The sequence below is a fragment of the Callithrix jacchus genome, chromosome 14 (assembly GCF_049354715.1).
Source record: "Callithrix jacchus isolate 240 chromosome 14, calJac240_pri, whole genome shotgun sequence".
Taxonomy (NCBI): domain Eukaryota; kingdom Metazoa; phylum Chordata; class Mammalia; order Primates; family Cebidae; genus Callithrix; species Callithrix jacchus.
In genome coordinates this window covers 74,440,982-74,468,305 of record NC_133515.1, presented here as the reverse complement: position 1 = coordinate 74,468,305, position 27,324 = coordinate 74,440,982, and the positions used below count along the sequence as shown (strand labels likewise).

The following is a 27,324-nucleotide window of genomic DNA, read 5'->3' as shown; positions in this document are numbered from 1 at the left end:
GCTCTAGGGAAAATATTTTGCCCGTTCCTCAGAGGACTTAAAATGGCTAAATTTTCAAGAAAGGATCACAGTTTTTATTACCCTTGTTGCTCTAGGAGCCACATTTTGGAGAGTTTATCTTTGCCTTTGTCTGGCTATTCTCTATCCCCATTCTCGGACACTCAAGTCCCCTAAACTTCCCCACCGAAATGGCCCTCTGAGTGCACTAACTGGGCAGCAACCTAGTTTTAAACCTCTTTCACATCCTCTGTATTTTCCTGTGTTCCAGGCCCTCAGGACTTTGTCTGCCAGCTGACCTGATAAACCAAGTTAAAAAATGAACATATGCTAATGATTTGTGAGAATTAACAACAGCTCCTTCCTGGATAATATTTCATTTTATTAGAGTCTACTAGATAGGATTCCTTTACTCAAAGGAATGGTTTTAATAGTGAAAGTTTCAGATCCTATGTTTGCCAAAGAATAAATGCTTTGAACCTGGGAATGTTCTGCCCACCGTCAAATCACTGTGTAGACTGCTGCCTACAATGCACTTGCCCTTGATCACAAAAGCATTTTCTTTGCTTCAGCTGCCAGAGATTTTCCCCTTCTACATGCTCTCTTCCTTCTCCTGAAATTCACTAGAAAGTTTCAGATAAGGCGGAAACGTGATTTACTTAAACCTTTGTCTTGTTACTGCGTATACTCTTGGTTGGGCAGATCAAAGGAGAATCACAAATAAAAATATAAAATACCTAGTCTTCAATACAGTCTCCGCAAAGAGAACCTACAAAAATCACTTGAGGCATCAAGGATGATGGGCCACTGTCTTATCAGTTAAGTCAATACACTGGAAAAATACATCAGAAAATGGACTATTTGATTAACAAGAACTGCTGAGAACCTAATCATTGATTAGTTTAAGTCTTCAAAATATGTATTGTGTAAAATGCATTTTGTAATGTATATTTGTGCATAGAGGGTGACAGAGTGGGGAGGCCGGGGAAAGACAGTGAGACAGAGAGAGAAAAAGAGATTTTGGAAGAGGAAGAAAGAAAACTGAAAATAATCCCACTGCACTTAATGAGGCCCCACTGGACTAGTCCTGAATCCAAATCCAAATCTCAAAGGCAGACGCTGAAAGCTCACATTCTCAGAATCTAGTCCATCCCAGTGGGTCAAAAAACACCTGACATTCATCTCCACTAAATCTCAGCTGTATCTCTAGGGAACAGAAAGCCCTTCCTTTAAAGAGAAAAGTGGAAACAGCTAGTATAGAAGTCCACTGGTATTGTTAGCCACAGTTACTACCGAGAATTAGAGCCAAAGTGTTAGACAGCTAAGGGAGCCATAAGTGATGTCAGATAGGATTCTGGAACCCAGAGAAAGTCAGGGAGAACGTTTGCCACAAGAGGGAGCAGTAGAATTTGGTCAGATGGGAGACCATTTGGTAGGGGTTATGATGAGGGGTCCAACTAAAGTATGGGAAGTCACGATGAAGGATTTAACTAGAAGTATAGATAATATTTGGAAAGTATTTTAGCAAAACACATTTATCATTGGAGGCAAAAACAAAAAGATAAAGGGACCAGGAAGAGTAGAGAGATAATAGCATATGGATTCCTAAATTCTTAGCAAATATAAGGTGACAATTTAATATTTACTTGAAAGCAACATATGCACATACTACAGAAATATAAAACATGCAACATATGTGCTTTAACGGCCTCTTTTAGAGGGTGCATTTCTTTTTCCTGATTTAATTTACATTTCAGTTTGAATTTTGTTTATTTCCATGTTTTTAGGGCAGATTCCTTCTTACTTGTATACTGTTCTCCCTCTTCCTAAAGGCATCACGAAGAAAACACTCACAGAATTGCAATATAATAAAACAGACATGAATGTCCCAAAATGCACTTACTTTGAGACAACCACATCTATGAGCTAAATGAATGCTTTGACTTGCTTTTTAAAGGGGAATTGCAGCTTCCTTGGATCTGCAGAGCTTTTCTCATCATTTATTTTGTCAAAGAAATAGATTGAATACTAAGAGGAAAGGAATCATGCGTTTATTTTGCAAGTAAATAAAAGTCTATTTTTGCCTAGCAAAAGCATGTTAAACATAGCTTTTTAACAAATGCTGAAGTTCTCTTGGAATACATGTTATTTTCTTTAAAACATAATAAGCTTAATAGAGCAATTTGCCTAATTCCCACAAATAGTCCTATAGGTGTTACTGACTATACCTCACCTTCCTTTTGTAATTTTATTGGGAGTCAAAGCACTGTTACTGCCATGCTCTTTTCTTCCCCTGGTCAACAAAAGGGTTATCTAGTTTTTAACCTGAAACATTACAGTAGAAACCATTATATAATAATAAAGTAAACAGATAGGTAAATAAATAGAAAGTACGGCCTTCATGGTATTTTAGTTCATTACTCTCCTCTTTCGCCCTGTTAAGCTTTCAAGACAGAGTAGATTAAGTCTGATCATCAGGAACACTCTTACATCCCTTGCAGCCTGATACAGATCAACAATACATAATGGTTTATCTCTGCCCAGTTTTTTTTGTTGCTGTTTTTCTAGGAATTAATCATTCCATTTTTTAAAAAGACAACAGCCATTTTAAGGGGGAAAAAAATCAAGGCTCCTTTTATAGCAGGTGTAAGAAATCTTAAAGAGGCCTGAGATCCAAATGGAATTCTTCAAGCAGGCAGAATTTGTCAAATGAAAACCATCTAAGAGCACACATCTTGCTTCTTGAAGAAATAAGTGGGTCCTCCCCCACCTTCTCACTCACAAGGCCCCAAAGATGGAGCTAGTTTTCCCTTCCTTCCTCCTGCTTTCACACCCGCCTAACCTCCCAATTAAGCAAGTTTAGCGAACCCAGAGAGCTCAATCCAAGTAACACAGGATTTGAAAGAGGAACCTGAAACCAATCATCCCTCTTCCGGCTTTGTCTTCTCATTTGAAATGAATGAAACATCTTCCTTTTTTTCTGACTAGCTGCAGGAGTAGCTCTGAGAGAGAAAGAGAAACCGTGTGTGTGTCCGTGTGTGTGCGTGTGTGTGTGTGATGGTGGTGACATGGGAAATAGAGGTATACTTTCAGAATTCTCTCCCGGTGACTCCCTCGTTCCCTTGGGAAAGCTTCGCACTAGTCTCGGATTGTGCATGTTCAACTGCTCCTATCTGGAGATACTCCAGCAATGCCTTTAACCAGATCTGATCAGAAATCTCCACCTACTCAGCTAGAGGCTCCTCCATGATCAGGACGCTTGTACTGTCTTCACCACATCTGTCATTTTTAAAAAAGCTTCTTCCACTACACCTCCCACCGATATCCTTTTTTCTCTTTTTAGTCTTTACACCTCCAGCAGGACAAAGTTTGTACTGTTATATTCACAACCACTAGTAGCTGACTAGCGGGAGATACACAGAGCGCCTTCAGAGGAGCCGGGTTCAGGGGCTTTAAAAGGATAGCTAGTGCAAAGCATGACTTTCCAGTGAGTGCATACAACATGCACATTGCTCTCTTCTAAAAATGCTTTGTTAAATTTCATCACCCTTGCTCTCAACTCAACCACTGCCACTCTGGAGAGGGAAATACGAATTGCCAGCCCAAGTCATTCATCAAACAGCAACAGAATCCACGGGGTGGTTGGGGGGGCGGGGGGGTGATGCAGGAGGTGGTTTTAAAGAATCAAGGATGCACACATACTATATTTTCAAGAGCATCGCCTGGGCGGATTTGCTTTCTTTGGCCGGCTGTCCAGTTATAAGACCGCCCTCTTCTTCATTAAGGAGGAGCCAAAAAGGATATCTTCACATCTCAGAACACAGACCATTTCCCCCAAGAGCCAGAAAAGCTCCAGAGGCAGAGAATGCAGCTGCAAAGTTCACTTCCAATCTCTTGGGGAAAGATGCCTGTGTGTGCAGAATCCCCGAAGCACACCAAGGCATAGTGCCCAGAGACTTGGACCCTGCAGCCCACTCCCCGCTACCCCCTACATTTCTTCCTCGTCTGTCTCTGTTCCGCCACACCTCCCTCCTCTCCGCAGTCCGTGGTGAATGAGCACCCTACGCCCGCTGGAAAAGAGGGGGCTCGGAATTGTGGCCTTGGGGAAAGACCCCAGGGATTACCGGGAGGAGAGATGGCCGTGGAGAAGAGTCCAGTGGGTGGGGACGGCTGGATCCCCAGCAGCGCTGCGTTCAGGGTGGACTTAGCTCTTCGCGCCCTGAATCCTCAGAGCCCAGAGCGGTGCAGGGTGCAGCATCTCTCCTTAGCATTCCTTTCTTCCTCCGGCAGCCTGCACTGCCAGGCAGGCACCCTCACGCCCAGACGCACCAGCTCGAGCAATTTCACTCTGAGAAGCGCGGACACCCAGAAAAATGTGCAGGCGCACTCACACCACATCTCTCTCTCACACACACACAATTTAGAAGCCGCTCGTTTGCCAAAGCAGAGGGCAGTGTAGCCTTATGAGCAGCAAATGGAAAATAGTTCTGGGTCTCGGACCAAATGCCTTCTGCCTGCCCATCCTAAGATCCTACCTGGTTTGGCGAGTGTGAATGGATTCTTCTCCGTTCCTCCACACTAGTAGGAAACACGGCGCACTCCCTCCTTTTAAGCAGCTCTGGATCAGGAAGAGGTCGCTCCCATCTTCTGTGGGAAGCACAAAGCAGGCGGCGGCGGCGGCGGGCTGACTCCCGTGCAGCGCCGGCGCGGTCGGGAGCGGCGGCGGCGGACAGCGGTGCGCGCGGGCGGGAGGCAGGCGCGGAGGCCGGGAGGCTGGGAGGGCCGGGGCCCGGGCGGCGCGCGCGCTCCCCCTCCTCCCTCCCTCCCTCCCGCGCACACTCGCCCGCCCGCAGCCTCGCACTCGCTCACACGCGCGCTCGGCCCCGCGGCCGCCGGACACCCCGGGGCCCCCTGCGCGCCCCTCCGGGCTCCCGGGGCGATCGCGTCGGGGCAGAGCCGGCGCGTTTTTGGAGCACCGAGCGTGTGGGGAGCCCTTCGAGCCTCCCAGCCTCTGCAGCTGAGCAGCTTTTTCGATTTCCTGTCGGCACTCGGCCCCGCAGTGCGTTCTGGCGGCGCGCTAGCGCTGTCTCCCGCAGCCAGCCCATCGATGACACGCGCACACAGGCGCTGTAACTTTTCTTTGGAACCCTCTTTGCCTCATCTGCGGACAGAACCCTGACCCCCAACTCGTCTACCCGTTTCCCACTTCTGACTTTGTTAATCCAGCTATCTTTCTTCCCCCACTTCCTGCCCCTCTGCTAAAGGAAGCTTTCTTTAGCAAAAGGATTTGGCATATTTCAATGATTTTTTAATCCTCACCCTGTGTTTTTCCTACGTATCAAATATGCACAACTCTACATTGGCTACTAAATGCTGACACAAGCAAACAGGGATACTGGGGGGAGGGTGTTCCCCAGCCAAGAACAGGGAAAGATTCTCCGTGTTGGTATTTCCCTCAAAGATGCGGCTCACCTGGGAATAAAGATCCAGAGGCTGTTTCCTGTGAAAGCTATGCTGCTTTTAAACTACAGTGAGGAGTAAAAGCCGAGGCTTGAGTTAGGAAAGACCTAATGCAGCAATCGACGAACCATTCATTGCCCTTTCCAAGAGAAGCATTATCATTGCCAATACATCACTTCCCCATAATTAATAAAGGAGCACTGCACCAGGCTTTTACACTCTTGACAGTTCATTCATTCTTACAAATCCTTAATGACTTCACGTGGCGAAAGGCTAGACCTAATGTCGCGTAGACGGGCTCCCAAACCTGGCCGTGCATCAGACACACTTGGGGATGAAGTCAGACGCTATAGAATCTGAGGCAGAAGCTGATGCAGACTCTCCTGCTGTAGGTCTCAAATGGGGCTCCAAGTTTGTATGTTTAAAACACCAGTTGCTATTGGCCACCGGTGTCGTTTGCCAAGGTGTGGGGGGTCAGGAGCAGCTACTTGGGGAAGGTGAAAGAAGGAGGGACCTACAGAGCACAAGGCAGAAAGTTTCTTTAGTGGAGACGTCCCCCAGTACTTACAGTGCAACCGGGGTAGTCACCACAAATGAGAGTTTCTGACTCCAGGAACCTCAGTTTGTGTCTGCAGCAAAGAGTGGCTGAATCTAAGAAAGAGCCTCTTCCGCCTCTACGCCAGTGGCTCTCACTCCTCCACGCACCTCAGACTCTTCTGGCCAGTTTTTAAACATCCCTGTGCCTAGGCCACACCCTCAAACTGATTAACTGACTCTCCGCAGGTGGGCCCCAGGCATCATTAATTTGTTTTTAAGATGCCTGGTTGACTGCTAGGTGCAATGAAGATTGAGAACCACTGCTCTAGGCCAGTAATCTTCAAACATGAATGTGAATATGAAGCAATAGGGATTGCAGTTTATTTTTCAATAGGCCTGGGGTAGGCCTGGGGTCTGCATTTGTAGCAAGTGTTCAAGTGATGCTGATGCTGTCTGAATGAGGACCTCACTAATTAGTTGGGTCTGTTGCCAGCTGTCATGGAACCTGGCTTCCTAGAGGATAAGCCAAGCTGTTTCATGCCTTATAAATTTGCAGGAATCACTCTTCCTTAAGAACATTTTTCTTTCCTTGCTATAAGTTAAGTTTTCTTGGAAGCTCCTCCCCACATAAACTTTCGGATAGACTGCACTGACCAGTGGGTTTAAACAGAATGACATGTGGGGAGAGATGGAAGGTCACCGTCTCTTTTAGAATATATCTTCTGCCAAAATTACATAGAGTCCCTGAATTTAAGGGAGTAACAGAAGCAGATATTTGGCTCATACTCAATGAAAGGGGCTTGGAGAGAAAAGTGGCTGCCTTCTACATGACACTAAGGAAGGTACATAACTAAAGACTCCACTCATAAGAAATAGCACACAGCTAAATGGAGGAAGTGAGAGAACGTTAAATGAAAATGTGAGCAGGCCATATCTCATTGGAATAGATTTCGTGGAGAGCGTAGCCTCTTATTGCTATTATGAGTCACTCAGTGAAAGCTGAGATTTTCTTGAAATTGTAGGCATGTTTGTGATACGGAGTGACAAGAGTCCTGTTCTTTAAATGTCTATATTCAAGTGATCCCCAAAGTCTGTCTTTTGACTTTTTTTTTTTTCTTTGACCATTGAAACTGCAAGGCTGCATTTTGGCCCTCTCGATTCTTCCTTTTTTTCCAATCGAAACTGCTTTTAGACTGATTTGGATTCTTGGGAAAAAAACAACAACATTAAATGGTCTTCTCTTTACCTAGAACTATTGAGAAGCAGCCTGATGACTAGAGAGTTGGCATCCTTTTTGGTTCAGTCAGTTTCTGAGCCCTTACTTTTCTTTGCCTTTCATTCCTCATTAAAGGCATTTTTATAATGGTTCCAGGGCCCCAAGGCAAATTAAACCTTTCCTCCCTCCTTAATGTCATACACGAGTGGGTTTTTATTGCAGGAATTATCAAAGGCTACATCACAGGCACAAGGCTGAGGAAGACTATGGCTCTAAGAAAGGAAAAAGTGAGGCTGCTGCAGTCAATGGCTTTGGAAAGAAGAAATGTATAGAGGAAGGTGGTAATTTATATTCCAATAGCAGTAGTGTTTTTTAATCGCAGACTTCCATGTTGATTGCCATTCTTTCCTCTGGACTTGGAATTAAGTCACCAGTCTCCACTGGCACAATCATTCAGGGGACTCCACAAGGATATCACTAAGATTTAATATATTCTAAAGATGGTTCTGATGTTCACAAACTATTTCCTAGGAAACCTTCAGGGAATCAGTTAGCATACTCATTTTCAGACCAAGTGCAAATATTGTGAATTAGGCCCTAACTTTTTTCCTATAGAAAAATTAGACATGTGATCAGGTTACCAATATTTTTAAAAATAATATTTTAATAAAACATTCAATAATTTTTCATCATAGGGAAAACAAGCACAATACTCTATTGAAATTCCTTTCATTTTTACTTTGAATTACATAAATCAGAGGTACCTCTATTGTCTCTCCCATTGCTTGGGGTTCTGAAGGTTGCTAATATAGTCTTAGTCATCCCTGACTTCATTTCTTACTCTGCCAGTCTTCACCAATCACCCATCTGCTCGTTCATAGGCTCAGTTTCATACTGGTTTCTACATAAGACAATTTTATTATATAATAGCGCCCCTAGCCTGGCTAGTGAGTGGAGCTTAGAATTAGTCATTTTTCCATATCTAAGAACCTCAGGTGGACCATTGAGTTCCCAGTTTTGTTTGTTAGGTTTTCTTTGCTGATGAGTAGACTGAGGGTTCTTTGCTTTGGGGATGACCTTGAGAACTCTTTGTTGATTTCTAAGTACACTTCTTCCTCTTCCCTGGAGACTTGTTCCTGCAGTTAAACTTTTACTTCTCTGTTTTGTTTTGACCAATTGAACACCACTCTTGTATCTCACCCAATAGTTAGCCCTGCTACTGCGCAACAGTCCACAGACTGGGGGCAGCCTTCCTGGCAGACTCAGTCACAGCCTTCCTCCTCTCTACATTACCGTGGGATCAGCCACTTCCTCTGAGTCGCCAATGAATTTATCACAGTCTTTGGACATCAGAGGCCTGCAGTTCTTCATTTGAGCAACTGATATGCAAGAATTGGACTTGTACAAAATCCTGACACTTCTGCTTTCCATTTCTGCCCCTTATTAAATTAAGGAAATATCCAGTCTCTATCCCACAACTTTACCACTGGTAACTCAATGGCAGAATCATTATCTAGAGCTATTAATTAGTGGGTCAAAAAAGAATAGCAGATTGGTTAAGAGCCAAGGCTGTAGAGTCAGAATATCTGTGTTGGATTCTCAGATCCAGCTGTGTGATCTTGGGGAAGTTTCTTAACTTCTTAAATCTCAGTATCTTCAAGGCGTTATGGGAAGGATAAAATGCATATCAGATGCTTGGCATAGTTCCTGATCATAGTAATTTGGTGAGGAAATGATATTGCTGTTATTATCATTGGTAAAGTTTCATAAACATGGTATCAGTGTAAATTTTAAAATTTCTATATAATTAGATTCTACATAATCAGGTCATCCCATTATTGAAATTGATTATGCTATTGTTTTTATTATACAGAGTTCTATGCAATGAATAATATAGAAAAATATACATATCTACACCAGGAGAGTACTTTTCCCCTCTGTAAGGAAAAAAGCTGCTTGTGCCCTTTCTGATTTTGTAAGTTCAGAGTGTGGTTAGTGATTGATTAAAAGGGGGAATGAATTCTTCTCTCCTTCACAATATTTCTTTTCCTTTATGTCTAGGTATCAATTTGATCTTATCTCTATTATATCTCTATTATAAAAAAGGGTAGAATTTCAAAGACAGCCTTTTAGACAAATTCTGCTACAACTAAAATTTTGGTTGTCACATTGTTAATTTTATTAACCCGGAACTTTTTCTGTAGGGCATAAACTTCTTCACTAAGTTTACACAACAAATTTTCCTCAACATTGATTCAAGGACTCTCCATCAAATAGGGAGTCAAGATAAGTTCCCTGGGGTGCTTTGTACCAGGCAGTTGTTCCCTACAATCCAGTTCAGAAGCAATGTCCCTGCGAGATTACACTTCAGCATTTTCTATAAATCTCCTTTCCAAGGCACCTGTTATGATATACAGCTCCCTTGCTGTATCTTCAATTGCTGGTCACTGATTAGACTCTTCTGAGAGCTACCAATGTTTTAGTGGTTACCACAACATCCAGACAGTAGCCCTTGAAGATGAAACCTAAGGGGAAAATAGACTAAACTTATGGGTGTTGTAATCCATGATTTCAATGATGCTGATTCTGCTTCTACTGGAAGTGTCTGAAAATAATGAAACTGTCTGCCTCATCCCTTTAAAAATTCAGACTCATACAGTGTGACCTAAAGAATCCTTAGTAATCACAAAAAATTATGTTCAGAAACTGCATTCTATTTTCCCATTCTTTAAAAAATATTAACCAGTTACACAAAAGTCATCTTTGGGCTTGTTTCAGCATTTCTAAGAGCATCTTTATCAAAATAAAGGAAAAATTGTTTGTGTAGACATTGAAATTCTTTGCCATCTCCAATTTAATTTTTATGTAAGAAATCCTTCTGAACTAGTTGGTGCAGCTATGATTACTCTCATTTTACAGACTGAGAAAGAAAGTATGAAAAGATTTGCCAAATCCTGGCTACATACATGTGTCATCAGGTTGTTTAAAAAATTACTGAAAGCTGGGTCCCACACTTAGACATTCTGTCCCTATTGGTCAGAAGTCAAGTCTGGGTACTGTTTTGTTCTGTTTTCAAGTTTTTTAAGATGGTTTTAAGGTTCAGCCAGGGCTGAATACCACTGGCCTAAGGTCAAATAGCTAGTTTGTGGCAAAGACAAGTGATAAAGCTGTTTTACATCTGGCACAACTCAGTTTCTTTTCTGCTGCTCCATCAAATTTCACTACTTAACAGAATATACAAATGAGGGCTTTTCTTGGAAATTTCAGAGGACTTACAAAGGCTTAAGGGTCTTTCTGAGTCCCTAAGGGGCTGAAGTGGGTAATAAAATTCACCTGACAAAGATACACAGGAGATTGGAGGATATAATTAAGAAATCCTGTCCATTACTGTGGGGCTTCCTTCTAGCTGAACGTTTAATCCTCGGCATCTAGAGCAGTTTTTGGTGTATGGGAGATGAATTAGTAGAACACGTACTGTTCTACTGGTGGAGATGGAAAGAGGGGTGGAAAGACTGGTGGAGATGGAAAGGATTCTGGTTATAGGATGAACTCTTTGGCCTCTCTCTAGTGCAAATTGCAACTTAACAGCAATCATCTCCTTGTAGCTGCAGTGCAGGCTCTGGTTCGCTGACACAGTCACCATATCCACCCTGGTATTCTGCCTGCCACCTGCTCTGTGATGACAGACAGATTGTCTGTGACATTGCAGGAGGAGGAACCACACAATGACAGCAATCTGACCAAGCCTCAGGCTTGAGTTTGTAAATTGACCCTTGGTCAGTTATCTCAGAAATTACTTATAAGCTCTTATTTGGCCTAATTTGTGAATAAGTCAGAGAATCTTTTATTTCCTCTATTAAGAAGGTTCACTAGGCATCGGGTTTGTGAGTGTTATTATATTTTTATTTATTATTTTTCAAGATTCAAGGAACCTGTAAGTTTCCTGACTATGTCCAACGTCAGCCATCAAGCAACTCTTATTAAAGGAAAAAAGCTGGGCAGACCAGAGAAAAATAAAACACAGCTGAGAGTAGCCATTAATTCATTTGTTCATTCATTTCTTTATGTATTCTTTCAACTAACATTTATAAGGATCTACACTGGGCCAGGCACTGTCTCAGACACTATAGAGACAGCAGTGAAACATCAGTAGAAGTTTCTACTCTCCTGGGACTCACATTCTAGTGAAAAATACAACAGGCAACAAGCAAAATAAATCTGCCTATGTATCTTTGTCAGATGAATTATATTACCCAGGTCAATCCATCTCCCATGCCCAATAAACAAATTAATATACTGTGGGGTGTCATGTGGATGTGGAGATACTGATATGAAATGAGAAAAGAAAGAAAAATGGAATAGAAAGGTTTGGGGAAAGTACTAGTTTAGGTGGTCAGTTCTGCAGAGACTTGAATGAAGTTAAGATTTCCTGTTGACACCACCTTCCCTTTTATGAGAGTCCCAAACAATGATATAGGAGAGTATTTTGTTTTGTTACAAAAATTTGTTTCTGCCCTGCCTTGAGTTTTGTTTCATTTTTGTTTTGTTCTTAGGAATTCCTGCCTCAAAGCCATCTGACTTTATCAGGCTTAGCAGCAGAGGCATGGCCATATGACTTGTACCACTGCATTTAGGAGCATATTCATATTATATAAATCCAAGAGTTGTTCCAAAAAGACAGACTGCCACCAAGGGTCTGTCTTTAATGTGGTTCTAAGATTCAGCCGGGGTTGAAAACCACTGGCCTAAGGTCGAATAGCTAATTCGTGGCAAAGGCAAGTGATAAAGCTGTTTTACATCTGGCACAACTCAATTTCTTTTCTGCTGCTCCATCAAATTTCGCTACTTAACAGACTATAAAAATGATGACTTTTCTTGGAAATTTAAGAGGACTTACAAATGTTTAAGGGTCTTTGTTAGTCCCTAAGGGGCCAAAGTGGGTAATATAATTCACCTGACAAAGATACACAGGCAGATTGAAGGATATGATCAAGAAAGTTCAGTCTATTACTGTGAGACCCCCTTCTAGTTGAACATTTAATCCTCAGCATCTAGAGTAGTTTTTGGTGCATGGGAGATGTACATAAAATAACTACTCCTTCTAAGGCAGGGTTGCCACAGGAATTCTGAGTGCCTCTTTGGTTTAAATTATAGCATCTTATTAATGCTCCTGGATGGCCAACTTTATAAGTACGTGCTAGTGGGTAAACCTCTTGCCATAGTCAACAGCATTGGTGGGGCAGTATTGCAGGGAGGCCGTGGGAATCATGTATGTGTAACTTAATGTTGGCCCCAGTGCTGCTGTCTATGAGTCCATCATACCTCTTTTTCCTTTTTCCTGCATTTTTACCTGAAATTATACTATCCACAATACACACACACACACACACACACACACTCTTACACAAACTCACATATTCATATACATGGCTTGTAACTATGGTCAAATATTTAATTATTGAAAAATCACCAACTGCAAATTTGCAAATACCCATGGAAATAATAGCCAACCTATTGTTTTTGTAAATTTTATTTAACCTTAATGGTCTTTTATTTGCAGTCTTATATACTTAGTTTCAAGTCTACTTAGAGACTCAGGCTAAAGCAAATTACAACTCATATACTGTGCTTTTTTGAAATGAATGATATCAGATTTAAAGCCTAAAATAGATACATGAATTATGTATCTCATGTATCTTAAGAGAGGTTTTAAATTTTTTTCTTCCTGTTTCTTTTATTAAAAAAACACTGAATTTTGCTCAAGGAAAAGCAGAGCTTGGATGAAAAATTATTCAACACAGCAAAGTGCATACCTCACTTGTAACAGGTGATCAATAAATATATGTTGAATAAATGATGCAGTTTAATGGAACATGCTACTTTATAGGGCAATCATTTAATATATATTTTGTTGCAGATTACTGGTTTAATTTCTAAGTCATTCCGGCAGAAAATAGTGACTGACTACTCCATTCAGAGTCATGAACTAAGTGCTGTGGCGATTAAAAAGAAGAATCAGACGCCATCCATGGCCTCTAGGAATTTAGTCTTATAGGTAAAATTAGACTCTAAGGACTTTTTGAAGAAGTGAGTGCTATGGCCAGATAGGTACTTATGAAGATAAATCTTGACAGCGTGTCTGAAATTGTTAAAGTGGGCATGACCAGGGATAAAGAGACCAGTGAGGAGATTATTAAAATAATCTCAAAGAAGAACTCACGTAAAAGGTCTCTAAACAACAACTGAGGAAGAAAAGGAAGAATATAGCCATTTTTCTCTTTAGTCCAATTTTTAGCAGAATCCAATACCTCTCAGCTCAATCTTTAAAAAAAAATACTGAAAATAAAGTACTGAGTTTTCATTTTGAGAGGAATATCATTCTGGATGGTTTCAACTGGAACACATATAATTTCTATGAAGTTGTTACTGTTATTGGAAAATAATCCTTTTTAAGACTGGCATATCAAGGTGGGGATGGAGGGTAGTAATCTTCTCTACCAGACAGAGAGGATCTTTCACCACTGAGATGATGAATGGTGGCAATAAAAAGCAGACGTACCCTTTGTTGGTTTTATTATTGTGTCTAAATTCTCTACAAACAGTGTACTCCCTGATCCTTTGCACATGGATTTACTGCTCCCACTGCCTGTCCCCCTTAGTGTGCCGCCGCTTCTAAACAGATTATAACCATCTGAGAATATCTGGTCTTCTTTCTATGACTAGAACTGACTTGCAGGTAGGGAACAGATGAAAACTTCCTTTTGCCCTCCCACACTGCACAATCACCAGACATTTCAATTTACTGTGAGTGAAAGCCAGGTCTGATAAAGTATAGATTTTATAAAGAGCCTCCAACTTCCCTTAGAAAGTTAGATTTTACTATTATTTCAGAAATATACAAGACCAGTGAAGGAAATCTAATATACTTGCAACATTTAATCAAATGTTTTTGTCTTTTGATCATATATATTCAGAACATTGTTTTGTTAAAAGCAATCATATTTGTTAGATAACAAGTCCAAAGATAAACAGTTCTGATTTTTCGTGTGTGTGTATGTGTATATATATATATGTGTGTGTGTGTGTGTGTGTATATATATATATGTGTGTGTGTGTATATATATATATGTGTGTGTATATATATATATATATATGTGTGTGTGTATATATATATATATACACATAAAATTGCACTTTAGCTTCTGGGGTACATGCGTAGAACATGTAGGAATGTTGCATAGGTACATACATGGCAATGTGGTTTGCTGCCCCCATCCCCCCAGTCACCTATATCTGGCATTTCTGCCCATGTTATCCCTCCCCAACCTCTTGTATTTTTGACAACTTTTCTGACACAAACTAAAACACTATACATTCCTCATTATAAGAAATCTAGTATTAATTTAACAGTACTTGACATTAAAAGATATATTTATAAAATGAAAAGAATGTGCTAGATTTTTAGATGTTTATTCTGTCATTTTAAAGTAAAATCTTACTTTAAATAAATGTAATACTTTTTAATGTTTAATCATCATAACTATATTTAAGTAAACTTATTTAAATAAATAACTTTCGATTTATATATGAATCCTAGTATTAGAAAAATACCTAATGAATTTCCTGACAAGTTTTTTTTTTTCTGTGAGAGGCAGTGTCTCATATTAGAGAAGATCAGAGCAGTCTGGGCATGGTGGTTCATGCCTGTAATCCCAGAACCTTGGAAAGCCTGGATGGGAGGATTGCTTGAGCCCAGGAGTTCGAGACCAGCCTGAGCAACAGAGTAAGACCTCATCTCAATAAAAAAAGTCAAAACTTAGTTGGGTGTGGTGCATGCCTGTAATCTCAGCTACTTAAGAGATTGAGGTGGGAGAATCACTCGAGCCCAGATCAAGCCACTGCACTCAGCCTAAGTGACAGAGTGAGACCCAGTCTCAAATAAATAAAATAAAGCAGCAGGGATGAGCTTGAACTTTCCGGGAATAAACTTGAATTTTGCTAGTTGCCTGCTAACTGTATTATCACAGATAGAAATCATTCATTCATTCACTTACTTGTTATTGAGTAGCTTTTGAGGGACCATTAAGCAAGGTCCTGTGTTAGACATAAGGGAATCACCAGTGAAAAACGTGGGGCTTTAATCGTGGGGAAGAAAACTAATTAACCAAATTACACAATTCATTTTATAATTAACATTGTGATAAGTGGCAGTAGGGAGACACAGAGAGTGGGCGTTGACATTTTCTAAGAGAGAGAGCTAACCTTTTTTATGAGAGTCTGTCAAGCTCCAAAAGATAACTAAGCCACTCACTAGGAAAGGAGGCAGTGAAGAGAGCTCAGTAGAGCCCAGGACAGAAGCAGCTTCAGATGCAAAAGCCCTCAGTTGGGATGTAGCTGAGGAACTGAAAGGTCAGAGGCTCTAAAGCACAGCCAGTGAGGGAGAGAGGGGTATCCGCGAAGGCTGCAAGGTAAGCAGGTCCATGTTGAACTTACAGAACTTAATTTTTTGTTTTTGTTCTTCTTAAGATCAGGATGATTTATCTGTTTAATTCTAAGGAATTGCCTTATTTTCACTATAGAACAATAGCCTTACGGTAACTAAACTTTTCTGCACTTTTGCACTTCCCTATCTCAATGCAGGGTTTAGGGGAATTCCTTCTAACTTAATTATTAAGGTGAGAATTGAAAACTGGAAAATTAAAAACAAATTAAGTCATATTTTCTAGGCATGATTTTACCTTCATTGCTGTGCCTTGTCAGGGGTCTCCTGTGTGATTATCAGAAATTGCCACAATGACCAGAGTTATCCACCATACTGCTTCTCAGATTGCTTGGTGGAATTTTTTTTGCCCATATCCCTTCTTGATATGCTCTCAGACTTACAGACAAGGGAGGGCGATTAAAGAGGATACACACACACACACACACACACACACACACACACGTGCATTTGAGATGGAGTCTTGCTCTGTTGCCCAGGCTGGAGTGCAAGTGAAATGGTGTGATCCTGGCTCACTACAACTTCCACCTCCCGGGTTCAAGCAATTCTGTCCTGAGTAGCTGGGACTACAGGTGCATGCCACCATACCAGGCTAATTTTTGCATTTTTAGTAGAGACATTGTTTCACCATATTGACCAGGTTGGTCTCAATCTACTGACCTTAGGTGATCTACCCACCTCAGCCTCCCAAAGTGCTAGGATTACAGGCATCAGCCACTGCGTTTGGCCAAAAGAAGATATGTACATATATATTTCAGGCAGTTCCCTGAACCAGAATAGGTTCAGAGAGATTCCCTAAAGAAGAAATGCTGGTAGCCAATGTAAACAAAAACAGCACTGGCTTAATTCTAGCATAGAGACAATGAGTTTCATAACTTTAAAGGATTCCTTCATTTCCACCTCTTTGTTTGCAGTTAAGATTTCTCCATTGTGACATATAAACCAAACATCAATCAGACCCAGTCTACTTTGCACTCCATTAGGAGTTGTGAAGGAGAGGACCCACTGGTTTTTCTTCTTTGAGGTAAAAGAAAGAGATTCCAAAAGAATTGTTTTAAAGATTATAAGAAAGAGAGGCGGGCATCTGATTCCCAATCTTAGCTTCCAGCTTTCTTCTGTATCATATATCCCTGGAGTTGGTGAAAGACAACGGAGGAAGAATAGAGTGGTGTGAGGTTTGTCACTGGAGAGGTATTTAAAACAGTCCGAGAAGTGGGGCTATCGTGGGGGCATGACACTGGAGCTGCAGCCCTGCCAGGGACTCCACTATAGGACATGGGTTGTATTTTGAGTGAGGCCACCAGTTGGTGGGGGTCACCTATAAGAATAATCTTGTCACATGTAAGTTCCCCCAGTGCCTGGAGGAGTTGCTAAGTAAAGAGTCAGTCTCAGTGGGGACAGGTGAGTATTTGATCTAACCACACTGATCAGATAATAAATGAGATCAATCAGAAGCAGGCATTACCACAAGAGGTTTTTCTCCCTACTCCTCTCCTGCCCCTGGCTGTGCCAGAACACCAGAGAAGTATAGAGAAAAAAGGGTGAGTGAGAGGGTAGTTAATATCTCTTTTCTTTCCAAGTTTCTATGGCAGAAGTTCTCAATTAGGATTGTACCATTCCCTAGGGAGCAATTTGAAAATTCATGGGATATTTTGTGGTTGTCAAAATAATATGAAAGTTGTTATGAACATTCATTTGGCTAGAGCCAAGGGTACAACACATCTTGCCATGTATGGGACAGTCTCCTACTATAGACAATTGTCCTTCATGCCATATTGACATACTTACATTTACTCTGATTTTTCCAGGAATATAACCACTGTGTATATTGAAGAAAGACTGTACTTTGTTTTACTTGGAATTTAACAAGAGTTGTTCACCATTTTGATAAAAATCACTTCACTGATGGCAATGTAACCTGTTAGTAAGCATTTACAGCTGTTGCCTTTGGGGTAGTTCTACCTAATGGTGCGAGCATCCCTGACTGTATCATCTCTTTTAGTGTGGTCTTATCTGAGTGTTTATATATTAGTTAACATATTGATTTGCCATTAAATAAATGGTAAATATAATGTTTTACCATTTATTTCCCTTTTATATTATAGTTAGGTCATTATATAGAATTTTAAATCTATCTATACATTGAATATGTGACATGTTTAATTTTATTTCAGAATAAGGTATGATAGCATATTTGTTTAAAGGGAGTAATATGATCTGAATGTGTCCCCTAAAATTTATTTTTAAAATAAAATGTGTTGGAAACTTTATCCCCAATGCAACAGCATTGGGAGGTGGGGGCTGAATTGGAATTGTTTAGGTTATGAGGACCCTACCCTCATGAATGGATTGATGCCAATATAAAAAGGTCTTTTGGGGAGTGAATTTGCTCTCTTCTGCACTTCCGTCATGTGAGGACATTGTATTCGTCTTCTCTTGCCCTTCTGGCTTCTGCTATGTTAGGACACAGCAAGAAGGTTCTCACCAGATGCCAGCACCTTGATGGTGGACTTTCCAGACTCCACAACTGTCAGAAAATAAATGTCTGTTCTTTATAAATTACCCAGTCTCAGGTATTTTTTCATAACAGCACAAAATAGACTAACACAAAGGGGGAATTGGGCCAAAGGAATTGATACCCTCACATTTATAATTCTCTCGAGTTAAAAAAGATAGTTCACTGTGGCAAGGGCAAGGGTTGGGAAAGAAATTTGAATTGATTATGACATAGACATTTAACAATAAATAGAACTGAGTCGATTTCAATAATGAGGCTCTTTCAATCAAAAGTGACTGAAAATTTTCTGGAACAATACACCCGTCAGGAAGCTGGGGCACCAAAGAAGCCTCACTGGGGCTACACTCAATAATATTATTAAAACATGACTTAAAGGTCCTCTATAGCTTTTTATTTATTTATTTTTAAATTTTTTATTGTATTTTAGGTTTTGGGGTACATGTGCAGAACATGCAAGACAGTTGCATAGGTACACACATGGCAGTGTGTTTTGCTTCCTTTCTCCCCTTCACCCACATTTGGCATTTCTCCCCAGGCTATCCCTCCCCAGCTCCCCCCCACCACTGACCCTCCCCTTTTCCCCCCAGTAGACCCCAGTGTTTAGTACTCCCCTCCCTGTGTCCCTGTGTTCTCATTTTTCATCACCTGCCTATGAGTGAGAATATAGCTTTTGCATCCAATAAGATAGCCATCTGCCAAAGTCTGAAGTGTATGAAAAGAACATGTAGTTTCAGTTCTGGTACTAATTAGGTACTGGTAAATCCACAACTGCTCTGAGCCTTGCTTCCCTTGCAAATTGAGAGTACTAATCTTCTTCTTTCTACATTAGGAGGCGCTTGTAGTGCAGTAAGTATAAAGTACTCAAAAATGACAGGAAATATGATTCTTTACCCTCTTGCATTACACAGTACCCAGGCCCATGCCGTGCACATTATAATACCTAATAATTCATGTTGATTAGTTGAATATGTCCTTTTTTCTCCCTAAGGAGCATAGATGTTGAAAATTGTGACTTGGACTCTGTATTTTCAATAGATGCTGTTTAATGTTTTTCACTCACATATCTGCACACCTGAAAAACTACCTATAATTACTTGATATCAACCCATTAGAAATAGCCAAGATAGCATTAAATATAAATGTGAGATTAGTAAATTATATACCTTACAGGAATGGGTTATTTAAAAACAAAATGTTCAGAGGAAGGAAGAGAAGTGACATAAGAGCTTTAAAAGATGGATTTATTTGAAACTGAAATCCCACCTGGTGCACACCAGTGGGGACAGATAATTAAAGCCTTTGTAGACAGGACTGGAGAGGATACCCAAGGCTGGCTAGAGGCTAAGCTGGTTAGAGCACAGCGCTTATGATGCCCCTTAGCATATGGATCTGACTCCCAGAAGGGTTGCTCAGCTTCAATTTTTATCTGTCCAAAGACTCCACTATTAACCTCAAGCTGCCTATCTGAAAATGCTGTCCTTTTGCATAGAGCTGAGACTGTGTTGGAGCATTGATGTGTGTGAACTCGATTTCGTTACTAAAGAAACAACTCATAGTGAAACTATTTGCCCTGTAAAGCACTACCCTATAGAGCTGCTTCTGATGGGGGTTGGAGGATGAAGGCTGCTATTACCTGCTATTCAGTACAGATGGAGAGAGGACAAAAGTCAGAACAATTTTATTCATTTCTCTAAATTATCATTCTCTCAATTAAAAGCACTGGCAGCTGCTATTGTTGTCTCCTTTTACGTTCCTTCTACAGAATAATGATTTGTTGCCTTTTTGTTCCTTTTAGAGACAATTTCTTTCTTAATTAAAGGCCATATAGTATGTCTTTCTATTTGACATTCACATAAATAACTGCATAGTGTCTGTCTTGTTATTCCCTTCAGAATGCTGTCCACTTTAATTAAATCTCAATTCATTTCCTCTTTCCCCCAAAAAACAATGGTGGTTTTCTGTAACACTTTTGAATTCACTAGTATGTTCACTATCTTTATCTATTACGTTAATGATATTAAATTTTATGGTTACCACCTTTGCAATTTTCACAAAGTGATTTTTGACAACAAAATTGGAGTAAAGAATTGTTTCATACATGATCGTAAGACTGCATATAAATAAGCCAAATGTATTCACTATTAACTGTGGGTGTAACTTTGAGCAAATCACTTCAGCTTCCTAGAGTTCAGTTTGATTGTCTATGAAATGAGAATGTTGAACTGATTTCAGTCTCTTTTACCCATTTAAACATTGAGATATTATGACATAAAATCTGGGTTTAACCTTTTGGTTTCAAAGGTTACTATACATAATACACCATTTGATCTACATTATGCCTCACATACAAGGTGACATGGAATTATTATTATTCCCTTCCACTACTGACAATTATTTTATCATGTATAAAGTATAGTCATTTATTTTTCTCTGGAAAAATAATGTTAACATAATAATAACTTTGCTAAGCATTTACTTATTTAAAAATAAGTGGTGTCTAGTGGTATTTATGTATATTCTACATATTACTATTATTGGCCTTGACAGAAATATACTCTTTTCTGTCCATTTAAACAGTTTCTTCTAATTGGCATTCACTCGGTTTATTTTAATTATGAAGACTTTTTATGTCTTTCTACATAATTCTTAGCACTGCTCATTAAGTTTAAGTAAGTGCCTTCTGAAACATGAATAATTTTTAGATTATTACAATTTTCTATTTTTAATTTCTGCTTAATTAAAAGTTGCTTTTCTTTTCTGTTTTCTGTATTCCCAATGTGTATAAATCTTAATTATATAGTAATCTATGTTTAAATCCTTCTCCCCTCTTTTATCACAGTAAATTTCAAACATAGACAAAGTAGAAGGAATAGAAGAACAAACACCCATATACCCATCTTTAGCTTTATCAGTTGTCAACTGGTACTCAATTTTCTTGCATCTACCTCTCTTCTTTACCCTTCACCTTTTATGACTTTAAAGCTTATCCTGGGCTGGGTGTGTGACTCACAACTATAATCCCAGCTATTCGGGAGGCTGAGGTGGGAGGACTGTTTAATCCTAGGAGTTTGATACCAGCCTGGGAAACATAGCAAGATCTTATTTCTATATCTAAAATAAATGAATTAAATAAAAAAGAGAGTAAAGCCAATTCTGATATAATATTTTTCATCAGTAAATATTTCAATTTATACTTCTAAAAGAAAGCTGTATTTCATAAGTGCAAAAATATTATTAAAAAGTTAATAATTCCATAAGCTCATCAAAGATAGCTGATGGTCTCATTAACAGTATGTGTGCAGTTAGTTTGAAAGAATAATGATTCAAGTAGCATTAAAGCATTAAATATGTTTGTAATACTTTTTAAACATACATAATCATATAGTTTGGCTATGTGTCCCCAGCCAAATCTCATATGGAACTGTAAAACCCACATGTTGAAGGAGAGGACTGGTGGCAGGTGACTGGATTATGAGGATGCATTTCCCCATGCTGCTCTCGTGATAGTGAGTGAGTTCTGATGGTTTAGAAGTGTGTGGCTTCCCTCCTCACTTCCTCTTCCCATGCCACCATGTGAAGAAGGTCCTTGTTTTGCCTTCCATCATGACTGTATGTTTCCTGAGGCCGCCCATTCATGCTTCCTGTTAAGTCTGAAGAACTTCGAGTCAATTAAACCTCTTTTCTTCATAAATTACTGTTTCAGGCAGTTCCTGAAAGCAGTGTGAAAACAGACTAATACATAAAACAATGCTTATAAATTCTACTCCCCCTTCAATTTTTTTTTTGCAATTTAATGTTTGAGGAAACCAAGTTTTTGTTCCATCAAGTTTCACACATTCTAGAATTTGATGATTGCATTTCTGTGTTTTCATGAATTTCTCTGTCCCCTGTCTTTCCTATAAAGTTAGATGTTTATAAGCCAAGAACGTGTCATTGATTTTGTTGTGTATATATCTTCTATTTTGTCATTTCCAGAAGAAACTAACATCTGGTTACACTCTGTGTTGCTAAAATTGTCATTGTATTCAGGTATTGTCAACTTGATTCATTTAATAAAAACCTTTCCATCTAATGTTTTTCAGCAGCTATTGCTAATTATTGCCTAGATCCTTTATTTCCTTGGTGATTTAAAAATGTTAATATTCTAAAACTATAATCACTTTTTATCATTTATTAAGTGAGATTTTTAAAAGGACTTTCATCAACTATTATCCTGGTTATCCTAAAGTTCAGTTTGAAGATTGTTTTAATACTTTCACTGAATTCTACTTATGCAAGCTCTTTCCCTATTTTTGTGCACACTCTTCTTATTTTCTCTGTTTGTAACTAATCCACATTTTAATGTATAGTTTTACCTTTGGATAATAGCATTAAAACTCAGTGTCTTTCAATTAAAGCTCTACACTTTAAGGAAACATTAAAGTTTCCCATTGTGTTTAAATCACAATAGGTTTTTCTGTAGGGCAATCTAGCAAGCTTTATACAATTTTAAATAAGCATAGCCTTAGAATAATTCTACTTCAAGTAAATTATCCTAAGAAAATAATGAAAACTATGCACAAAATAAAGGCACAGACGTTCAAAACAGCATTTATTATAGCAAAAATTACTGAAAACAATTTAAATGTCTAACAGTAGGCTAAGACATTAAGATAACCATGGAAACCCATTAAAAATGGGATTGTAAATCTATATTGACATGAATAGAATGATGTATTGATCAACATAGATCTATATTGATATAAATATTTATTGTGTTAAGAGCAAGTTATAAAATATTACACCTAATGAGATCCTATATTTGTAAAAAGAATAATGTTATATGTATAGCTATAGATATATGCATGAAAAAAATGAAGGACTATACTCTCAAGTGTTACCTATGTTTGTCAACTTCTGGATGGTGGCTTTTGAATAATCTTTTATTTCTACTTTATTTTCATTAATAATTATTTTACAATTAACAATAAAATTAAAATTAAAATTTTATCTTTTATAATTATGGAAGCATTTTCAACCAATAATAAAAACACTTGTTTAACTGCCAAATAAACAGTTAAATCAATTTGCAATGTGGTAATAAAAAGATCCTTGTCACTTAAGTGTTTGCGGGGGAAGATCCATGCCACTATATCTTCTTCCCTTAAATATCATGGTACAGATTACAAACAGATAAGTGGTTTTGCTATTACTATGAGTTCTACAATCCAACTTTTAAAATGGGAAGGCTTGCTGCTTTTTATCTTCTGTGAAATTGCTGATTTGACACAGAAGTGGCTGCTGGAAGCTTTACACTGAAGGCTTAGTTACTGAAAGAGAAACTTCTACCACTGCTAGTGGAGACTACATATTATGCAATTTAATCTTTAGAAGTACCTTCTGACGTAAGTATTGACAACTTTATTTTATAGGGAAGAAAAAAGTTCATATTCTCTCAGCTCCTAAGCAGGGTCCTGGACTCAGGATTTTTACTTCAATGTCTGCTCTTTGCCTGCTTGACCACTGCATTTCCACCTCTGTTACATTTCCTTCTTTTCTACCTTGAAAGTCCTACCTGACAAGTCTGTGTGACAATCACACAGAAACATCTTACTTAATTCTCTGTCACCATATGAGGTGGGAATAGATTACCTCATCCATCAATGTCTAAACTCTCATGGCATTAGCATAGTTTCAGCCCCTGTGAAATAGGGGCATACTACTTCCCCCGCATCCTATGGCCTGAGACAGTATTAAACTGTAAGCAAAGCACACTGACTTGCTTTTGCTGCCTAAAAATAGTGTTTCTTCATCAGTCATATAGAAGAAGCCCACCCTTTATTAGAATAAGAAGTCACTTATTCTAATAAAGTGTCTGGAAATACCCTATTCATATAACCCAAGGAAAAAAAGTTGACAGAAAATCTGAAATGATTAATGCAATTGCAATAAATGGAAACACAGTTTTTGAAATTATAAGTAGTCAAAATGTCAGCTAGCTTTGGCAAGATAGGACAAGGTCCATTTTTAATCAAAATTGTATAAGACAAAACTTCAAAACACATTTCTATATCATACTGGGAAATCTGTAAAAAGTAAAAAATTTATAATACGTTCATCCAGCTACAACGCATCATGTAATAGATGTAAAAGGCAGGGCATCAAACATATTAGGATAGAGAACTCTTCCTGCTTGAGAAGGGAGGAGACTGTGGTTGACCATGAACAAACTTGACCTATGTCTGAACCAGGGGAATTATAAACATGGAATATGGAAGTGGAGGAATCAAAGTGGTATGGAAGGCTAAGTGCTACCAAAGGTGACCTTCTGACTTTCATCTAAGGAAACGTCCACTTTATATGACAACCCTGCAGTAAATTTACACATGCATATTGTGGAGTAAAGAAAAAAAAGCTTGAATTGGAAGATGCGGATTTAAGCCTAACAACTTCGATCACTCAAATTATTCCTTTAATCTCTGTGAGCTTCATAAAATTGCCCCCTTTATAAAATGGAAATGAAACATTCCATCTTCCTACTCTAGGGAGTTGGAGATGATATGAGAACACACATGACAAACACTTGATCAAATTTAAAAGCACTATATTAAAATGTCTGAATTTTTAGAATTACTTGCCAATTATCACAACCCTATCTGTTGTCACCGAACACTCATCTGGCTGTTTCCTTGATGGACAGTTCTCCAACAAATATGAGTTTTTTGGTTAAAAAATATTTTTTTTGAGACAAGGGCTTACTACATGCCCGGCTGATCTTGAATGCCTTGCTTCTAATAATCCTTTTGCCTTGGCTTCCTAAAGTATTGGGATTACTGGTATGAACTATCATGCCCAGCCTAAATGTGTTTTTAATACCTACAATGGCCCACACCCATTCTAGGTGCTGCCAATATATCAATAAACATAATAAAACTTTTTGCTCTCATGGAGTTAACATGACCAGTCAGCGGAATCTAAACTTACAGATGACTAGATTTATGAGATATAAGTCATGCAATTAAGTCTACTAGAAGCACTTTTATGTGTCAAGAACAATGATGAAGTAGAATATACTGACTATCAGCTATTTTGGAGCTCATGGCTTAGAAGGCACCCTGGAGCTTGTCAAGTTTAAGGTGAGTTACCATACAGGGTAATACAGCACAGATTATACAAAGAGGAGGCAGATAACTCAGATTTAGAAGTCAGGAGGGTAACCTGAGGGCAGTGCTGCTCATGTTAGAAGTTAAAATGGTAGTAGGGGGCAGGATGGTCATAATTTTCACATTCTCTGTTTCCAGAGTATAGTGTTCCTGACTGGGTATGTCCAAGGGAAAAAGTCCTGAGATACAGAGGACCTAAGAATCACAGCACATGAAAAATGAAGAAAGAACTGAAGATATTTAGACTGGAAAATGAAAGACCTAGAAAAATCCCTAATTATAAATAAATTAAATTTATTTGGTGTGATTCCAGAGAGCAAATTTCAATCTATGGCCAAGTACAAATGTTCCTAAAATTTCCACTCCTGCCTCTTCTATTGCTTCTGGGAATATCCATCCCTCAACTATTTAACCAGCTAGCATCTCCTCATCTCCATCTCAACACTTCTTTTCCCTCTCCCTTACTTTATTTTTCTTCATAGCACATGACAGTTTTTGATATACACAATGTTAACTTATTTATTAATCTGCCTTCCTCCCAAATAATATGTCTTATAAAGGCAAACATTTTACACATTTTGTTGTTACTATATTTCAACTTCTTAGAAGAGTGTCTGGCCCATAAATATTTCTGAACAAATGAGGGAGAGTTGTTCTGAATAAATAATGAGTTGCCACAGAGAGCAGTATTGTCTGTCAGAGACAAAGTCTAGTAGGCTTGTTTATTACAGTGTTAATGAGATGGGTAAGAAATAGAATTAAATGGACTTAAACATTTTTTTCTGATAGAAATATATAGACTTTTCCTTTTAGACATTCAGAGGAGGGGAACTCATTTCCTCAAGCAAGATGGGTAGACAACTCTACCTGAAGTTTATTGTTACATTAAACCAAATCCTTCCACTTTGAAAAATATATTTAGTGATCCTAATTTTAATATGATTTGATATTCAATATATAGACATAAACTCATTTAGTATCAAAAACTTGCCAAAAATGTAACTTCCACAAGCCACAGTCATAGTGCAAATATAAAAATAATTTACATAATCTAGAACATTCCATCTAAAATTATTCTTTTTGCCATCCTTTCTGTAGTGCAAATGTTGAGAACTGCCTCTCAATAGACTATCTTCTTACAAGACTGCTTTCACTGACTCTCATGATACTTCATCAGAACAATTGTTCTCTAGGAAGATGATTTTAAATATATGGCATCCTGCCTTGGGAAATGTGTTATCTGGAGATGATATGCTTAGGAATTAACAGATTGTTTTCCCTGTAAATGCTAATTTCCATAAGTTCAGTTTATGTTTTCTTCTTTGGGACACATATTTAATCTGCAAAATGTAGCCTTATCATATGATTACTGGTTAAAGTGCCGGAAAGGGAAGTTTACTCTTGGACAAGAACATAAATGATTTCTCAGAAAATGAAACTGCCTCAATGGCAAGATCAACTTTACCATTCAATTTCTAAATTTTTTGACATCTCACTTCTTCCTAAGGTTTTAATGTTTACTTCCCCTTTTGCTTCCAGAGTTCCTGCTAATATTTTGCTACTATTCTCATAATCATGGTAATAGTAGCTAACATTAGTAAATTAGCTAGGACATTAATGTGCCTAGTACTGTTCTGAACACTTTTTTTTTTTGAGATGGAGTTTTGCTCTTGTTACCCAGGCTGGAGTGCAATGGCGCAATCTTGGCTCACCACAACCTCCGCCTCCGGGGTTCAGGCAATTCTCCTGCCTCAGCCTCCTGAGTAGCTGGGATTACAGGCAAGCGCTACCATGCCCAGCTAATTTTTTGTATTTTTAGTAGAGACGGGGTTTCACCATGTTGACCAGGATGGTCTCGATCTCTTGACCTCGTGATCCACCCGCCTCGGCCTCCCAAAGTGCTGGGATTATAGGCTTGAGCCATCGTGCTCGACCTCTGAATACTTCTTAAGTA

At 38.9% G+C, this 27,324-nt stretch overlaps 1 protein-coding gene across 17 annotated transcripts in view; it reads right to left on the bottom strand.

Annotated features, from left to right (window-relative positions):
- SLC8A1 (solute carrier family 8 member A1) overlaps positions 1 to 27,324 on the bottom strand; it is a 404,614-nt gene that overhangs the window by 340,594 nt on the left and 36,696 nt on the right. For 13 of the 17 annotated variants that reach the window (XM_002757825.6, XM_035272709.3, XM_035272715.3 and 10 more), the window contains exon 1: positions 4,533 to 4,721. The exons of 3 other annotated variants lie outside the window; for them this stretch is intronic. The gene's annotated coding sequence lies outside the window, so the exon portion shown is untranslated. Of the gene's footprint in view, positions 1 to 4,532; positions 4,722 to 6,025; positions 6,161 to 27,324 lie in introns of those variants that run through there. One more of the 17 variants, XM_035272705.3, reaches the window with a different exon arrangement.